This window comes from Salmo salar, chromosome ssa25, assembly GCF_905237065.1.
Source record: "Salmo salar chromosome ssa25, Ssal_v3.1, whole genome shotgun sequence".
In the NCBI taxonomy this organism is placed as follows: Eukaryota; Metazoa; Chordata; class Actinopteri; order Salmoniformes; family Salmonidae; genus Salmo; species Salmo salar.
In genome coordinates this window covers 13768508-13789291 of record NC_059466.1, presented here as the reverse complement: position 1 = coordinate 13789291, position 20784 = coordinate 13768508, and the positions used below count along the sequence as shown (strand labels likewise).

The 20784-nt window shown below is 40.8% G+C and overlaps 1 pseudogene; it reads right to left on the bottom strand.

Moving 5' to 3' along the window:
• Window positions 1-20784, bottom strand: part of LOC106586078 (tetratricopeptide repeat protein 21B-like) — a 39698-nt pseudogene that overhangs the window by 470 nt on the left and 18444 nt on the right.

Genomic DNA, 20784 nt, shown 5'->3' with positions numbered 1-20784 from the left:
TAAACATACCTATAGTGGGGTTCAGAGTTCAGCGTTGCATCCTGGAATACCTGCTCCTTCTCCATAATGTAGCCCACGTATTCATACAGCTTTACAGCATGAAAATGAACAATGACTGTTACTGTGATTGACAAAAATTCATTCTAATTCGTTTTGATCAAGGGTTTTACAGTATGGCTCTTTGCTATGCAGCCAGATAATGTAATAAATACCATTTTACCCCCCCAACATTGACCTTATTAGGGCGAAGACATCTTTTCAAGATGTCATATTTCCCTGACTGGATGTAAATGTTGGCCAGAAGCAGCCAGCTCTTCTCAAGCTCGTCAGTGTCAACAATGCTCCAGTTCATCTTAGCTATGCGTTTGAGCTGGTTCCTGGCTCGAGGGGTTTGTTTGAGAATCATGTAGGCCGTCGCCATGGCTAGCAGTGCAGGCACATGATCCTTCTAAGTTAAAACAGGGAGCTCTGGTTAGTTGAGTGTTGTTTTACAGTGAATCACATCTAACATGCCTTTTGATTTCTATTAAGTAGACAAGGGTATGCAAAAATGTCAATTGGAATGTTTCCTTGTCAGCAATAAGGAGAATAACATTTGTGCAACATCAATTTCTCCTGCATTCTTACACAACTTCTCTTACTATGGTAAAAACTACTTACCATAAAAAAGGAAAGTTGCTCAATAGATAAGCTGTTAAGAAAACCTCCAAAGTCAACCTCAATAAAGTGTTAAGCAAAGAGAAAGCCTGAGATAATGCATCCAGTGAGGTTAGAGTTGCTCTAAGGGTGTGTATGCCCACTCATGTACACCATCTGGAGTTGACTTACCTCATTGTTTGCAATCTCTGTGAAACCATTCAGGCCTTTCTCAACATTGGTTTTCTGCTTGGTGGCCAGAAAGCAGTAGTTCTCTAGGATCCGTAGTTGGACATGTCCACTGGCTGTGTGGGGCTTTAACTCCTTCAGGAGATTCTCTGCTGTCCTCACAGCAAGCTGCTCCGACTCCTGCTTTTCAGTGGAGTTCCTGAGTATAGATGAAAATGGAAAATGAAGAGCAATTACATCAATGACAACTTGACAGCCAGATAAATGAGCAAGGATAACATTAATTTACAGATGTGTTTTAGCTAATGTTTTTTTTACATTTTTACATTGAGCTCCAAAAGTATTGGGACAGTGACACATTTTTTGTTGTTTTGGCTCTGTACTCCAGCACTTTGGGTGTGAGATGATACAATGACTATGAGGCAAAATTTTAGGGTATTTTCATCCATATCGGGTGAACTGTTTAGAAATACAGCACTTTTTGTACATACGACATTGTGTCATTTTGGAGTCACTTTTATTGTAAATAAGAATCAAATATGTTTCTAAACACTTCTATATTAATGTGGATGCTACCATGATTACGGGTAATCCTGAATGAATCATGAATAATGATGAGTGAGAAAGTTACAGACACACAAATATCATACGCCCAAGACATGCTAACCTCTCACCATTACAGTAACAGGTGAGGTTAGCATTTTATATCATACCCCTAAGACATGCTAACCTCTCACATTACAATAACAGGGGAGGTTAGCATTTTATATCATAACCCCAAGACATGCTAACCTCTCACCATTACAATAACAGGGGAGATTAGCATTTTATATCATAACACCAAGACATGCTAACCTCTCACCATTACAATAACAGGTGAGGTTAGCATTTTATATCATAACCCCAAGACATGCTAACCTCTCACCATTACAGTAACAGGTGAGGTTAGCATTTTTTGGGGTGTATGATATTTATTCCTCTGTAACTTTCTCACTCATCATTATTACCAATTCATTCAGGATTATCCATAATCATGATAACATTCACATTAATGTAGAAGTGTTTAGAAACATATTCTATTCTTATTTACAACAAAAGTGACTCCAAAATGACACTCACCATGTCAGATATCAAAGACTTCTCCCATAGTATCATTGTCTGGGTTAAGACAGACTCCAATCGTTGTCTTTCCGGACCTTGCTGAAGTGTCACAACCCATCATTGGGTTCACCTGTGTACCTGGGCACCAAATACAACCTCATTATTAAAAACATACCATTCTAAATAAATATACATGGATTCAATAAATGTTATTCATAGACTTACCACAGATAAAGTCCTTTGCTATAGTTAAACCCAGGGTCAAACTTTGGCCCTGGAGGAATGTTTTTCAGCCATCTCCAGAAACCTGGGAACTTCCTCTAACTTCCCAGATCTCCTCAGCAGGTCGATTAGACGTGCCAGTGTTGGGTAGTTGTTTAACAAGAACATATGGGAAAGACATTACTTCCCGTCCAGGGGAGGTCAACTCAGCAGTGTATATTTACATTGAGGTTCTTAAGTTTCCTTTTAAAGATTTGCAAATCTCCATTTAAATTATATTTCAGTGGGGAAGTTGTGTATTCAGATCCAGGAGAAACAGAGCCCTGTCACACCTGGTTTGCGCTCCAGTAGCTGCTGAAAGTGGAAAACAACTTGCTCATAGTGCTGCTTCCTGAACGTCAGGTCAGCCGTCATCTACGAGGAAAGAGAAGTTCTATGGCGCCGGAGGGGATTCTATGGCGCCGGAGGGGATGGCTGCCGTTTTACAGGCTCCTAACCAACTCTGCAATTTTGTTTGTTTTTTCGCATTGTTTGTAACTCGTTGTACATAATGTTGCTGCTACCGCCTCTTATGACCAAAAAGAGCTTATGGACATCAGAACAGCGATGACTCACCTCGAACTGGACAAAGATTTTTTCTTTAATGAGTCCGATGCGAAGGATATACTGCTCTGTCAAGACAAGGCCCAAATCCCGTCATCAGCGAGTAGAAAAGACAGAGGAAAAGGGGGAGGAGGGCGGGGTGCCTTGTAAGAATTTGCCGACGAGTAGGTAAACCACCACTTCCCTCCGTATTATTGGCCAGCGTGCAATCATTGGAAAACAAACTTGACGATCTCCGATTAAGACTATCCTACAAACGGGACATTAAAAACGGTAATATCTTATGTTTCACCGAGACGTGGCTGAATGACGACAGGGATAATATAGAGCTTGCTGGCTTCTCTGTGCATCGGCAGGACAGAGCAGCTACGTCTAGTAAGACGAGGGGCGGGGGTGTGTGTCTATTTGTCAATAACTGCTGATGTCTAATATATTAAACAAGTCTCGAGGTATTGCTCCCCTGAGGTAGAATACTTCATGATAAGCTGTAGACCACACTATCTACTATCTACGCTGAGAGTTCTCATCAATATAACTCATTGCCGTGTATTTACCACCACAAACCAATGCTGGGACAAAGACCGCACTCAACGAGCTGTATAAGGCCATAAGCAAACAAGAAAATTCTCATTCGGAAGCAATGCTCCTAGTGGGTGGGGACTATAATGCAGGCAAACTTAAATCCGTTTTACCTAATTTCTACCAGCATGTCACATGTGCAACCAGAGGATAAACAACTCTTGACCACCTTTACGTCACACACAGAGACGCATACAAAGCTCTCCCTCGCCCTCCATATTCTCCTGATTCCTGCTTACAAGCAAAAACTAAAGCAGGAAGTACCAGTGACTCGCTAAATACGGAAGTGGTCAGCTGACGCGGATGCTACACTTCAGGACTGTTTTGCTAGCACAGACTGGAATATGTTCCGGGATTCATCCAATGGCATTGAGGAGTATACCACCTCAGTCACCGGCATTGACGATGTCGTCCCCACAGTGACCGTACAAACATTTACCAACCTGAGGCAATGGATTACCCGCAACATCCGCACTGAGCTAAAGGCTAGAGCTGCTGCTTTCAAGAGGCGGAACACTAATCCGGACGCTTATAAGAAATCCCACCCTCAGACGAAACCCTCAAACAGGCAAAGTGTCAATGCAGGACTAAGATTGAATGCTACTACACCGGCTACTACACCGGCTCTGACGCTTGTCGGATGTGGCAGGCCTTGAAAAATATTACGGACTACAAAGGGAAACCCAGCAGCGAGCTGTCCAGTGACGCGAGCCTACCAGACGATCTAAATGCCTTTTATGCTCACTTCGAGGCAAGCAACACTGAAGCAAGCATTAAAGCACCAGCAGTTCCGGACGACTGTATGATTACGCTCTCCATAGCCGATGTGAGCAAGACCTTTAAACAGGTCAACATTCACAAAGCCACAGGGCCAGATGGATTACCAGGACGTGTACTTAGGGCATGCACAGACCAACTGGCAAGTGTCTTCACTGACATTTTCAACCTCTCCCTGACCGACTCTGTAATACCTACATGTTTCAAACAGACCACCATAGAACCCATGACCAAGAAAGCGAAGGTAACCTGCCTAAATGATTACCGCCCCATAGCACTCACATTGGTAGCCATGAAGTGCTTTGAAAGGCTGGTCAAGGCTCACATCAACACCATAATGCCGGAAACACTAGACCCACTCCAATTCGCAAACCACCCCAACAGATCCATAGATGACGCAATCTCAATCGCACTCCACACTGCCCTTTCCCACCTGGACAAGAGGAACACCGACATTATGTGAGAATGCTGTTCATTGACTACAGCTCAGCATTTAACACCACAGTGCCCACAATGCTCATCACTAAGTTAAGGACCCTGGGACTAAACACCTCCCTCTGCAACTGGATCCTGGACCTCCTGACGGGCCGCCCCCAGGTGGTAAGGGTAGGCAACAACACATATGCCACACTGATCATCAACAGTGGGGCCCCTCAGGGGTGCATGCTTAGTCCCCTCCTGTACTCCCTGTTCACCCACAACTGCGTGGCCAAGTATGACTCCAACACCATCATTAAGTTTGCTGATGACACAAAAGTGGTAGGCCTGATCAACGACAACGATGAGACAGCCTGTGGGGAGGAGGTCAAAGATAGAACAACAACCTCTCCCTCAATGTGAGCAAGACAAAGGAACTGCTCATGGAAAAGGAGGGCCGAACAGGCCCCCATTAATATTGACAGGGCTGAAGTGGAGCGGGATGAGATTCCTTGGTGTCCACATCACCAACAAACTATCATGATCCAAACACACCAAGACAGTTGTGAAGAGGGCATGATGACACCTTTTCCCCATCAGGAGACTGAAAAGATTTGGCATGGGTCCCCAGATCCTCAAAAAGTTCTCCAGTTGCACCATCGAGTGTATCCTGACTGGTTGCATCCCCACCTGGTTTGGCAACTGCTCGGCATCTGACAGTAAGGTGCTACAGAGGGCAGTTCGTACAGCCCAGTACATCACTGGGGCCAAGCTTGCTGATATCCAGGACCTATATACTAGGCGTGTCAGAGGGAGGCCCAAAAAACTCCAGTCATCCAAGTCATAGACTGTTCTCTCTGCTACCGCATGGCAAGCGGTACCTGAGCGCCAAGTCTAAGACCAAAAGGCTCCGTAACAGCTTCTACCACCAAGCCATAAGACTGCTGAACAATTAATCAAATGTTTTTTTTACACTGCTACTACTCGCTGTTTATTATTTATGCATTGTCACTTTACAAATTACCTCGACTAACCTGTACCTCCGCACATTGAAACGGTACCGGTAGCCCCTACAGATACTGTAGCTTTGTTATTGTTATGTAATTTTCTTGTGTTCTTATTTATTTTTTTACTTTAGTTCATTTAGAAAATATTTTCTCAACTCTATTTCTTGAACTGCATTGTTGGTTAAGGACTTGTAAGTAAGCATTTCACGGTAAGGTCTACATCTGTTGTATTTGGCGCATGTGACAAATACAATTTGATTTGATTAATCAAGTTTTACAACACGATTTTCAAATGGGACTCGACCGAGATGGCATATAAATAGAACTAACCAGTGTTGCATCTTCATTGACCTGGTCACTCTTCAGAATGACACTGCATTGCTGTTGGCAGCCATTCACATAATCTAGAGTAAGGTACAACCGAGCCAGCTCCAACATCACCTACTAGCAATAAAAGCATTCAAAATTAAGCTTTCTTAACCGATTATCTTCTAACATCGTAATAATAATATCCTTTCCTATGAGCACATGTAGTAATTTAACTGGCTGGGTGTGAAACATACATTCACCCCCAAAAATGTCACTTATTTATATTATAATTTAGCGGATAAGATAAACTATCGTAATAAGCAAATTAGAAAACTATACAAAAACAGCACAGAAAGGCGACAGAAAGAGATGCTAGGGATTCACAATTACAGCTGCAGAGAGCACACACTTGAAGGCTTGATTCAGCTGCACCGAACTTGCTATACCTCTCACAATAGACAAGAGCTTCCTTGTAGAATTTCACTGCGCTCTCATAGCCTCTAAGACTCGTGTAGTGTTTAGCGATCTCGGTACAGATCTGTGCAGCGAGCTGCTTCTGCATGGGGACAGCGTCTGGCTGCTCCAACACCTTGGCCTCCACTTCCCAGGCCTAAAGGTCAGCACAAGGCTGGGTTCACGTATAGCTAAGCAATAGCAATGTTGTGAATTATGCGCGTATCTTGGGGGAGACCTAGACGGATAATCATAATAATATATTTCAGTTATTTCAGTTTCTCTCATTGCGTAACAGAAGGGCTTTTACAATATCAGACTGATCTGAATACTTACTTGTTGCAAGGAAAGTAAGCATTCTCGTTTTTGTTAACCTTGCCTTGGAGCTTTGCCAACAGGACCAGATAACGACAATCATCGGTTAGCGATGGCAGCTCATTCACTAGACAAAACAACACAAGGCGACAAGAGTGAGAAGTCGGAAAAGTGCTATATTAGTACTATGTGTTATCATTGTCATTTATGACCCACAAAGAATTATATAATTGAACATATAAAATGTTCAAAATTGTAGCAATGACGTCCAGTTTACCTAGGATTTGGGCAAGAGCCTCTTGTAAAATGTTCTCGCACCTCTCGTACTGTTTCATCTTCATTATCAGTTTAGCAAGGTCAAAGCACATGAAGTTGTGATGCTCAGTCTTGGTTGTAGTTGATTGCCTGTAAATAACAGTGATGAATCATGCAACTATTGACTACTATAGATTCCTTTAGTTGATCTTTGAATGTTTTTTACTTACAGGCCTGCTACACTGGACACGAGCCTAAGACACTCCAATTTATTGAAATGAAACCTGGGCATAATGAGCACTGCTTTGAGAGGCTCGCACTGTTTAGTGCAACATTACCCTCTGGTTTCATTTTTTATAATTTGGGGCAAAAAATTGTATGGCAAAACATTACGCAGTGTAGCAGCTACTGTTTTCCTGACGCTGCTGTGTAGCTCCCCAGTTAGTATACTAACCTTGACGCAATTGTTAGTTTTGACAATAGCTTTTTTATTTGTATTTTTATTTAACCTTTATTAAACTAGGCAAGTCAGTTAAGAACAAATTATTTTTTCCAATGATGGCCTACCCCGGCCAAACCCTAACCTGGATGATGCTGGGCCAATTGTGTACCGCCCTATGGGATTCCCAATCACAGCTGGTTGTGATACAGCCCTGGAATTGAACCAGGGTCTGTAGTGATGCCTCTAGCACTGAGGTGCAGTGCCTTAGACTGCTGCACCACTCGGGAGCCTGCCAATCTTGCAGGCCAGAGCTTAATCTTTGGGTTTTTTCTTCCGAGGCTGTTCGTAGATGTCGATGGCCTTCTCTGGCTGCGAATAAACACACTTGACTTTGTGACGTTCAGCTGTACAGAACCTTAACTGTGATGATTCAACATTTCTGAGTGAGGGATTCACGAAGGGAGATACCACGCAAAGATAAGTTATCTTTATAAATAGTTGCGTGATTGAAGAAAGCATTGCATAATACTACTTCCTGTGAACACATTACTATAAAATACCCAAACCACCCTGCAATCATTGCCTTATTTTGGGTAACAACAAAACAAATGCATATTACATTTCATGCCTACCTCTTGGATATTCACAAAAGCATCCCCCAAGTATAAGACATGTATAAGGACTGGGCAGCTTCTCCACTAATTCTCTGAGGAAAGAGGGGAAAAAGATCACGTTGAATCTTATTCTAGACATTACAGAATCACATTATACAGACATGTGTCTGCTCTGAGGTTCACTCATGCTTAATGACTTCCCAGCGGTGTCTCTGTGTGGAAAACCCATCCTGTCAACACAAGTACAGTATCAGAGATGAGGGGAAGGATCTTCGGCACACTGCAGGAAGCTTTACACATTACAGCCTTGCTGTGGATAAAGTTGAACATTTCTACTTGATTTGCTGGGAACTTGTGGCCTGGATACTGTTAGGACTGACTGATGCTATGGCATAGAAGGGTGGGCTGACAATGGTTGATGTGGTTAATGCACTGGATAAGAGACATGGTTTGAAGTAGTAACAAACTATATGTGAAACACCATTAGTAAACAGGTTGTGTACCTAAGGTCAGACTATGGCCTTTTCTATAATGCTGAGTTATTCTTCTTCCTCACCTGTAACAACTGGCATAGAGGCACTTCTATTTCCTGTGATTCAGATATATGTCGGCCATCTTCTCCTTGGCCTGGATGTAGTAGTGTTGCAAAGGAGTGTTTCTGAGCATGCTCAGTGCCAGCTTGGTGTCGCCGTGCAGCAGAGCCAGGTCAGCATTGGCGATAGTGACACGCAGCTCCTCAGGAGTGCCCGAGAACTCGTTGATGGTGTCCTACATCACTTCGTGCTGAAACGTCAAACCCACATTCATTTTATATTTAGCCTTTATTTAAGCATTGAGTCATGATGAGACCATGGTCTCTTTCACAGATGAACCCTGTATGAACACATCAATAAACAACAATTACACTATACATATCTGTATACACATCAATTACACGATATATGAAAAGCGAACACGAAACACAAAAAGCTAAACACAATCATATGAAACAAACAAACAAATTCTTCAGTAAAAAGGCCCTCTAACCTCCACCTGAATTGCCCTAGAGGCACCAATTTTAAAGCTGCATTTCCTGGTTGTTAAAATTCTATTAATATCCCTAAATTCAGTTTATGTTGCAAAACAAGCATGCATAGTGTAGAGAATCAATGTACCATCTAAACCGCTGCAAAAATTAAACTTAAGAATGGGAGGCATAGAAACAGCACACATAGAATAGATCTACCGTTTCTTAGACTTGCGTTCAATGAGAATGACATATCTATAACTCAAATTTCTATGTGATTTTGGTCGGATCGCTAAAAAAGTTACATATTGCAGCTTTAAGGACTTTTGGATATCATTCCACATGAGGCGCAAAAAAACCCGAAAAACAGATTTACCTAAGTCAGTGGAGATTGAAGGGATTTCCAGGGTTAGCCATCCCTGAGTTTGGGTCTGGTAACTTATACGTCTGAAGGTTAACATTGAGGTAAGATATGGGGGAAGATTATGCAAGAGGGTAGACAAAAAGAGTGCAATGCATCGATCTACGAGACTTCAAGGAGGGCCAGCCTACTTTCTGATACAAAATGCAATGATATGGCATGGATTAGACTTCACTGTTCAACACTAGGCAATGATATGACAGACAAAAGAGAATGAAAACTTGAACAAACAATACCAGGAATGTAAGTACAATAAAATATGGAGTATGTATGTTCTCAGTGCAAAGGCCCCTATCTGCATTTTATGAGTGCCCGAGAAGTCTGTTTCTGCGCTAGTTCTCTCCATGTTCCCTTACCTGTTCTCTGTTGAGCCAGAGGGCCTCGGGCGAGTTCCAGGAACACAGACACACAGTCAGTAGAGCTAAGCTCCACCTTCTTGTTCTTGGACTTGGCTGAGGCCCCAGCCCTGCGGACCCCTGGCAGGATCATGACCATCTGGATGACCTCCTGGAGTCCCCCCATCTTCTTCTGTGCCTGGGCCTTTATTAGGTGATACACAGGATGATCACGGACCTGGTAGGGAGCGGCACACAGAGTTATTCGAGGATGGGTGTTCCCATAACAGTTCTGTTTGATCTAATATCACATTCATCTGGAATACTGTTCTTACCTCAAAGTTGTGGCTGAGGCAGAACTCTAGACTAGGAGGAGAGCTTGTAATTGCCTTGTTAGAGGTGGATCTGTTCCATGAGCAGGTAGGCCTCAGCATGGGAGGGACACTGGTCCAGGCAATGTGGAAGCTGCTCTGTGCAGTGTCAATGTCACCTAAAGGACATCAGCATTGCCATCAAACCTATTGTTATGATCCATGTTGAGAACCACTTGGCATGAAAACAGAGCAGAATTCTGTCACATGCAATACAGTTGGAACTCACCTGACTGAAACCTGACTTTGGCCAATAGCAAGCCACCCTGAAGGAGTCCAGGTACTATCTTGACCACAGTGTCCAAAACGGAGGTTTAATGCTGGAGCTGAGGGGCAGGAGGCTGGCTCGAGAATGTAGATGATGCCAATGTTAATCTCTATGGGCTTAGACCAAGACTATGATGAATGCCATGACAGGGGCTAAACGTCCATTTAAGACCTGTGACGACTTCTTTGATTTGTTTATGAATCCCAGTAAATGTGGTGTCAATAATTACGGACAGTAATCTCTATAAATGGATCCATAGATGTGCAGAGCCCCTTCTCCAACTTTCTCCCCTCATCTACTGTATATCCCCTTACAATTTCTACTCTGTCTGAATAAAGCGTGAAATTATGTATTGAACAAATGTTTCCATACACATCCCCCTCCAGACTGACCTTAGCAGGACAGAGTTCTGTGTACTCCTTGACAATCTCCAGCAGGAAGTCAGGGTTGAGCTTCTCAAAATAGTCCACCACCAGCTGCAGGCCCTGCAGCGTGGGTGTCCACTGCATCGTTCAGCGGGTTGGTGACATCATCCTGTAGCCTGTGTTTCTTCACAGCCAGCACAGCGCGCAGGTACAGCAGCTCCTGAAAGAGAGGAGAGAGCAAGCCAAGGGTGTCACAGGGTCTCCACAGTATTCAGCTCAGTAGGACTAGGTTAGCTCTAAGACAGCATTGTTTATACCACAATTGTACAGCAGAATGTGCATCCCAAATGGCACCCTATTCCCTTCATCGTGTACTACAAAAGCAAAGGGAATCGAGTGAAATGTGGGACACAAGCAGAGAGTATCCTCTGGGCCAGTAGAGGCCATAAAACTAAAGACTCACAGAACCAGCTGTTACTCAGAGGTTACTCATCCAGGCTGACGTCACTGTAAAGGGCTTAACAAACACATAAAATACCAAGAATTACTCAACAAGAAGTTGTGCAAAAGGCTACTGGGCTTTACTTTATTTCCAAATAGTGGATATGAATGTCAAATTGTAATAGGGTTACTTTGGCTAGGCCTTTGAACTGGATTAAACAGAGTGATAAACAGAGTTAAACAGAGTGATATCTCCTCGATCAGCCTTAACCCTGATTTCCCGATAGACTGCTGGATCTCTATGAGAAACTCCAGCTGTTGCTCTGCATCCTCTAAGTGTCCCTCGATCAGCTGTCACCTGATAATACCTGGAAATACAGATCATGTGTAAGTCATTTAAAAACGGTTAAATATTAGTTAATAGATTGCTTACAATTCTCAACTAAGCAGTAAATATTACTACATTTTGAATAGGTATATGATGACATATACATTAAAGCTAAAAAGCACATGCTAGAACAATCAGCGTAACCTGTCAAAGCTGAGGCACTTGTTTCATCCAGAGTCATGGCAGTCTTCTATCACTTCATAGCCTATTTGATTCTTCCCTGCAGAACCAACTGGTAGCGCAGCTCTGTGGCCAGATATGCATCCCCTTGGGCTTGGGAGAAGGCTTTGTCCACCATGGTGTGGTTCTGCTGAATCACTGTCTAATTTCTTCCACACTAGTAAATGATAATATTAGAGCATTTCTTTGTGTATACCTCATGTCACACATGGCATGTACTGGTTCAGAGACTGTTGCAATGTTACAAGGGTGAAGTGAAGGGGTTCATCATCTCTTCAGAGGTAAAACCAGTATCTTCTATTTAAAATATGTTTATTGCAAACCATTACACACGTCTTACCACCCGTGTGAAAGCGAAGGACATCCTGTAGAAAAGCTCTGGGCTGTGAGGCTCTTGGGTGTCCAAGCTGCTGATGAGATTTGAGAGCTGGTTTACTGACTGCCAAAAAGGAAAAAGGTTATCCCGTTTGACCATGTACACATCATGAAAACATTCACCCTTCACAATTAGTTGTGTGGCAATGGGTTATAGAGTAATCTGTTTCTCATGTTAGCACGTACTGTTTGAACATGACCTCTGTGATGTCTCCCTCTCTGCATAAGGAGTGAAAAGTGAGCATTCTCAGGGCTTCCAGGTTGTTTTTATCCTTCTGCAAGAGTCTGGAATGGGGTAGGAAACATCACATTAATGACCAACACTGTTTGTTTGATCCTAATGAAAATGTGGTGCTGTCAGGTTTTTATATTTGTTTTTCCCATGATGGCTTATGTGACAGACAAGGCTGGAGGAAAAGTAGAGAATACAATCTAAGGAAGAACACCGACTTAGACAATGAGAAAAAAAGAGCAGGACTGTGCACTGCATGTGTCCATCCCTGTTCACAGAGCTACGGCTCAGCAGGGCTAAACCAGTGGCTCTGGTCTTGGGCTTAATCCCCTTAGAAACAGGCTCCACCTGAGTGATCCTCCTTCCTGCAGTTCATAGAACCTGGAGGAGTGCATCCTGGGAAACGTGTAGCTCTAGCGCTTCAACTCAAAGGCCTTTTTATATTCTCTGGCTCTGGCCAGGGTCCAGCGGGCGGGCAGTCAGGAACAATGGCTCAGTCATTATGCCACTGGTTCCAGGCATCACGCTCCATTTTCATTTGCACTTGAATACAGACCCACTTGCAAAGGCTGACTGGCTCGTTCTTTATATGGCTGCTATTGATTGACCAAATCCAGCAATGAAAGTGTTTATTTGATCCAAACAAATCTTTATAAACTAAAATTTAAGCCAGCTATTATTTCCAGTATCATTAATTTAAGTTAACAAGAAAACACAATTTCTAGAGCAAAAACACCTGTAAGATGGGATACTTTACCTCAGTGCTGCGTCTACAGTTTGCTGCCAGTTCTGCAGGGTCAATAGAAGCTTCATATTCTTAATAAAGGCAGGGAGAAACCCAGGGAAACTAACAATCACTTGGTTGACTGTCTCCAAAGCTCCGGAATAATTCTGTTGATACTCATAGTAATGTGCCTGAAACAGACAAAATATCACATAATTTATGGACATGTCGAGGGGAAGTCAAACGCATTGTTGTACATCTGTTTCAACAGAAAATGACTCTACAAAAAGAGCAAAAGGTAGCAAGCTAGCATTAGGTCTCACTGTATTACCACAGATAAGGCAAAATGATTGATTCAATTTATGGTTAGATATGATACAAATTGAGATACAGATTGTGTTAGTGAATAATAAACTCAGTCATCCTAGTAAAGATGTGGGACACAGAAAATCTAGCACGTTGAGGTACAGTAACTAAGTGCCACATGAAATTATGAGAAGAGACAGAGAACTCAACAATGTCTCCAATGAGTCGTTCCATGTCATTTCAGCAAGCCATGACACCCACCATCTCAGATTGTTCTGAAATAGTTTCTGTAGTTAGAAACAGGTAAGATTGGCATTCCTGAAACATGATTTAGTTGAAATGTCAATTTATCTCTGAGAAATTCATTGATTACACCCAAATTGGCAATTTAAATTCATAGGATTCAGATAACATTGAATAAATATAGTACCCAACATCAGATTTGGACCAAACTTTTTCCTACCAATGAGTAACACATAAGGAATCCCCAAAAATGGTCAAACCCCACCCACAGATCCCCCACACCCATTCCACCCCAACAACCAGTATACAGTATAATTTCTATGTTTGACAAGTAGTATGAAGCTGTGACTTGGAGTATTGCATCTCCCTACTATGTAATGTATTCCCTGTGAATTTGGTGATAGTTTTCCCCCTGTTCAGAGAAATTAGTAAATCAATTTGCTTGCATTATTTATCATAAAGTAGTGAGACAGTACCATAATTTGACCACTAAATGTCACTGTTTCTGCCATACCGCCACACTATCCATTTTGCTGGTCTCTTGTGTTTACTCTTAGGGATAGGCGTCCCGTCAACGGGATTTTAGAGAAACAACAAATGTTGGTATATAAGTGTCTTATATCGGCTGAAAGCTTAAATTCTTTTTAATATAACTCCACTTTCCAATTTACAGTAGCTATTACTGCGAAAAAATGCCATGCTATTGTTTGAGGAGAGCTCCTAACAACAAAACATGATGACGCGGGCGGTCTTCACTTGATCGACAGTAACTTTGTTAAATAAGCACCAATCGGGGTCAAACAAAGCTAGCTAGATAGCCAATGAGCTGGGCTTTGCGGGAGTATCGGGAAAAGCCGTATCGGTCACAAAATGTAGCTGCTAACCTTGTGCGACAGCAAGCCTTTTCCTTTTGGACAAAAATTCTAAGAATATGGAGAGTTATGAAGTTATGAAAACTGTGTGTTTTGCAAATGTTGAACTTATAATATGGCTACTAATACTTGGAAAGCTAAATCAATGTCCAAGTATACAGATTTGATGATATTCCTGCAGAAAAATGGAATATGAATGCGAATGTCTCCTTCACAATTTGCCCAAATGTACCTGGGGACTTCACACTAAAAGTCATGTAGTTTGCTCATACTTCAAGTTATCCATCTGAAACTTTGAACATACACCGCTGTCATCTTGTGGACACCTTCGGAGAGAGTGAAGTAGTGTGAAACAACCAGAGTAATGGCTAGATGTGGGACCTTTTTGTTGCATTTCAAAGATGGTGGTAGAAAAAAACAAAACGGTTGGTTTACTCTTTGTATTTTCTTCTACCAGATCTATTGCGTTATATTCTCCTACATTCCACAAACTTCAAAGTGTTTCCTTTCAAATGGTACCAAGAACATGCATATCCTTGCTTCAGGGCCTGAGCTACAGGCAGTTAGATTTGGGTATGTCATTTTAGGCAAACATTTAAAAAAAGGGGGCTATCCCTAATTATTAAACAGATCACAACATTTCCTTTGCAACTTTGGGTAAACAAACCAATAGATTTGCTCATGATGACAATCATTTGTGTGGTCATCCTCACAAGTCAAGCCAGTCCTCCATAAAAGCAAATGAGTTTGTCCTTCTTATATGCTTAATCTGTCTCCAGGAAATGGCCCCTTTGCGTGTGGTTTATTTGCTTCAAAAAAGGGATTAGTTACTGTTAGACCATTCCTGGTGAACAAGCAAACCATTAGGCTACAGCAGTTCTAATGGTTTAAATGTTAAGGTCTCTAGTGGTCTTCAATGGTAAAAGTCCCAAACACACACTGTGCAATATTTTGCAATTGTAATGGTATTGGTTTGTGTTGGGTTTAATGGTGAATGTCACTAATCACAATACATAAAGCGCTGTTTTCAAAAATATCTGACTGCCATGCAATTAATTATTTTAGTAACTAGCCTATTTCTCCATCAAAGTTTAGGACATGGGAAAAGTTTCAAATGACAATTGCATAGGGAAAGCCCTCTCAGAGAGCGGCCACTTGTTGGACTATTCAAGGAGAGTTGAGTTGAAGCATTAGATAGCTAAGAGAAGGACAAACTGAATTGCTTTCATGGAGGACAACCACACAATTACATTTCATAATATTGGTTTTCTACCCAAAGTTGCAAAGGATATGTTGTGATATTTACAGTTGAAGTCGGAAGTTAACATACACCTTAGCCAAATACATTTAAACTCAGTTTTTCACAATTCCTGACATTTAATCCTAGTAAAGATTCCTTGTTTTAGGTCAGTTAGGATCACCACTTAATTTTAAGAATGTGAAATGTCAAAATAATAGCAGAGAGAATTATTTATTTCAGCTTTTATTTCTTTCATCACATTCCCAGTGGGTCAGAAGTTTACATACACTCAATTAGTACTTGGTAGCATTGCCTTTAAATTGTAAAACCTGGGTCAAACGTTTCAGGTAGCCTTCCACAAGCTTCCCACAATAAGTTGGGTGAATTTTGGCCCATTCCTCCTGACAGAGCTGGTGTAACTGAGTCAGGTTTGTAGGCCTCCTTGCTCGCACACGCATTTTCAGTTCTGCTCACAAATTTTCTATGGGATTGAGGTCAGGGCTTTGTGATGGCCACTCCAATAACTTGACTTCGTTATCATTAAGCCATTTTGCAACAAATTTGAAAGTATGCTTGGGGTCATTGTCCATTTGGAAGAACCATTTGCGACCAAGCTTTAACTTCCTGACAGATGTCTTGAGATGTTGCTTCAATAAATCCACATCATTTTCCTCCCCTCATGATGCCATCTATTTTGTAAAGTGCACCAGTCCCTCCTGCAGCAAAGCACCCCCACAAAATGATGCTGCCACCCCGTGCTTCACGATTGGGATGGTGTTCTTCAGCTTGCAAGCCTCCCTCATTTTCCTCCAAACACAACGATGGTCATTATGGCCAAACAGTTCTATTTTTGTTTCATCAGACCACAGGACATCAGAATCTTCTAAAGCCATGACATCATTTTCTGGAATTTTCCAAGCTGTTTAAAGGCACAGTCAAGTTAGTGTATGTAAACTTCTGATCCACTGGAATTGTGACACAGTGAATTATAAGTGAAATAATCTGTCTGTAAACAATTGTTGGAAAAATTACTTGTGTCATGCACAAAGTAGATTAGCTAACTGACTTGTCAAAACTATAGTTTGTTAACAAGAAATTTGTGGAGTGGTTGAAAAACAAGTTTTAATGACTCCCACCTAAGTGTATGTAAACTTCCAACTTCAACTGTATAATAAACACAAGAGACCAGAAAAATTGATAGAAGAGTGTGTTGTTATAGCAGCAACAACTGTATCTAGTGGTCAGAACCTGGTACTTTCACACTACTTTACGGTAAATAATGCAAGCAACTTCAATGACTAATTTCTCTGAACAGGGGGGGAAAAAACACCAGATACACAGGGAATACATTACATAGTACGGAGAAACAATACTCTAAGCCGCATGATGTGTGGGGGGTTCCGTGGGTGGCTTTTAACAAACAAAAAAGTATTACCCATTGGCAAGAAGAAGTTTGCTTCAAAATGGATGTTGGATACTATATTTATTGAATATTATCTGAATCCTGAACATTTAAATGGCCAATTTGGGCCCGATCAATTAGCTTCATTACTCAGAAATCAAATTGTATTGCAACAAAATAATGTTTCAGGAAAGCTAATCGTATCTGTAACTAACTACAGAAACGATTTCAGAACAATCTGAGATTGTGGGTTTCAAAATCCTCTTTATTATGCATTTTGCGGTGAAACATTTCTTCTCAACACAGGTGCCCTTCGTACCTTTCCCATCAGAGCGAAAATGTCTGCTTTCTCTTTCAAGCCTTTGTCAAAGTATTTCCCAGCTTTCTTGGCATATTCATCCTTACCAGTGGTCAGATCTGTCCAGCCTTTTAGGATAAGCCCCTGAACAACAGACATCAATTCAAAACATTATAAAAGGGTAGACAAAAAGGAAACCAGGTAGAAAGAAGTGTATTGTGATTTCTAGTCATTCCATTCAAAAAGTTATTGGCAAGCCTGTACTGCCATAGCGTGAGCATAATTTGATCCATTTAACTGTTTGAGTTCTGTGTACGGTGACACCTGAATACTTTGTACATTTTTACATGCTGTAAATAAATGCATCTTCAAAATACAAAATTAATTGTTACAACAATTTGAGAGAAACACATATGACAAAACTAACTTCTCTGTAACCATTAGAGATTTTTATCATCCTCTCGATGTATTCCCTTCCTTTGTCATTGCGTCCCAGAAGCCAGAGGAACATCCCAGCATAGTAGAGCACATTAGGAGTTGCACTTTTACGATCCTCTTTCACCGTGAAATCCAGTTCCTGAATGACATCTCGATCTGTAGTCAACACAAACAGATAAGTGTATAGATTCAGCTACAGAAAAATACATAAACAAGGATAATACAATGACGAGGAGGTTAAGGTACAGACTGTCAGCTTTAATTTGAGAGTATTTTCATCCATATCGGGTGAACTGTTTAGAAATACAGCACTTTTCGTACATAGTCTTCCCATTTTAGGGAACCAAAAGTATTTGGTATACTTTAATATATTTGGTCCCATATTCCTAGCACGCAATGACTAAATCAATCTTCTGAATCTATAAACTTGTTGGATGCACTTTAATGATGATTGTATCATTTAAAATCAAAAGTGCTGGAGTACAAAGCCAAAACAACAACAAAAATGTGTCACTGTGCCAATACTTTTGACCTCACTGTAGCTGTTTTATTTGTTTGTTTCAAGCAAAGCAATGGAGTCCTACTTTATCTTGTATCAGGTTACTGTAGGCATGGAAAAAGCGGAAGATTTAATAATTGCTAAATTTCCTCTGGGCCACAGCTGCAGCATTTAATACATGATTGAAATACAGTGGTGTAAAGTACTTAAGTAAAAATACTTTAAAGTACTACTTAAGTAGTTTTTTGGGGTATCTGTACTTTACTATTTATATTTTTGACAACTTTTACTTTTACTCCACTACATTCCGAAAGAAAACAATGTACTTTTTACTACTTACATTTTCCCTGACACACAAAAGTACTCGTTACATTTTGAATGCTTAGCAGGACAGGAGAAATGTCTAATTCACGCACGTATCAAGAGAACATCCCTGGTCATCCCTACTGCCTCTGATCTGGCTGACTCACTAAACACAAATATTTTGTTTGTAAATTATTTCTGAGTGATGAACTGTGCCTCTGGCTATCCGTAAATAAAAAAAACAAGAAAATCGTGTCGTCTGTTTTGCTTAATATCAGAAATGTTAAATGATTTCTACTTTTAATTTCAAACCAAATACTTTTACTCAAGTAATATTTTACTGGGTGACTTTCACTTTTACTTGAGTCATTATCTTTTAATGTATCTTTACATTTACTCAAATATGAAAACGGGGTACTTTTTCCACCACTGTTGAAATACTTCTCATGGCAATAGTAGTTGATCAAGGCCTGGGAACAAAAACAAAAAACATGAAATGTAGAGCTGTGATAGGAAATAGCTTAACTTATGGCAGAGAAAAAAATCTAAGAAAACACTTAAGAAAATATCTGAATAAATCAAAGTAGGCTGTGTAACACAACATTGTGCTGATAAATAAATAACTCTTATGGAATGTAAGTGGTCAGCATGAAGGTACTTGTGTCTAATATCCTCAATGCTTCCTGGAAAGTTCCATTGCAATTTGGCCTGTGTTACGGATGTTTACAAATTCAACAATGTAACCAATATGCTAACCAATAAGCTAACCATTCAGAACATGTATACATTATAGGAGTTTCATCCTGAATGTTTTGCCCCTTATTCTAAGATGATCAATTGCCTACATACACACCGTATCCTACATGGTTTTACGAGAATTTGAACATGCATGTTATCGAAAACGTTCTGGCAGATATCCTGTGCGTTCTTTCTTTCAGAACCTTTGAAATAAATAACTTAACCAAGTAGGCTACACTGCAGCTTCTACATTCCAAATAAGCTAAACAGGCTACACGGTACAGTGATGTTGCTTAATTGGATAACAATACTTTGTGACCGAGGTAAAGACAGTTTCAGGTTGAATATTCCACTGATTTTCGCCTGTAGTTTTCCTTAGTACACCAACAGCAGTTAGGGACCGTCAACATAGTGACAAATCTAATTTTTCAAATTTCAATAGCTCTTTAACCATTACTCATAAAACATTCAAGACTGGTTGTAGCTAACCCGATGGCATAGACACACATTGCACACACTTGTTTTTGTAGATTTACATCTCACACTATTTTAAATGATTCATTTACCTTTTTGAATTTCAATAGCTCTTTGGTCATATGACCTACTGACTTCAAACAAGGTTCAGAATGTACACTCAGTGGGCATACACATTGCACACTCTTTAGTTTGTCCATTTTCATCTCACATGATTTTACATGAATTTTTCAAACATTCAAATTTCAATAGCTCCTTGGTCATGTCACCTACTGGACTCAAAGAAGGTTCAGAATGTCCACCAACTACCCTTATGTATTGCACACCCTTTAGTTTGTCAATTTTCATCTCACACGTTTTTACATGAATTTTTCGAACTTTAAAATGCCAATAGCTACTTGGTCATGTGACCTACTGACTTCAAACAAGGTTCAGAATGTCCACTGACTACCCTTATAGAGTCAGTGGACTGTAATTATTCCATTGTACTGGATCTAATACATATTAGCATTTTACATACATTTATAACTGTAATAATGTTTTATGACATACTGTGAAAAACTCTCTTGGCTGCTGGCCTACACCCACTTTCAGACATGTACAGAGCAGACTGAAAGGGGAAGGGTAGCTCTTGACTTGAACCACAGGGGTTCTCTGTAAAGAGAGAGTAATCCAAAAGGCACAGACACACCCCTTGACTTTCAATTGGCACCCTTGACCTGAATGTATTCTCTCCTTATTGGTCTCTGTGGTGCTTAGTCAATGGGAACTCCATTGCCGGCCCCATCATAAAGTTTTTACACAGTCTGGCAGTCTGACTAAAATGCCAGAGGTATGAGGAGAGACATCCTCCTTTGTATTTATGGGAACAAATATTTCCTAACACTTTGGACCCTATTCTTGGACAGTTAGAAGACAATGCGTTAATGCAAATATATATATATAT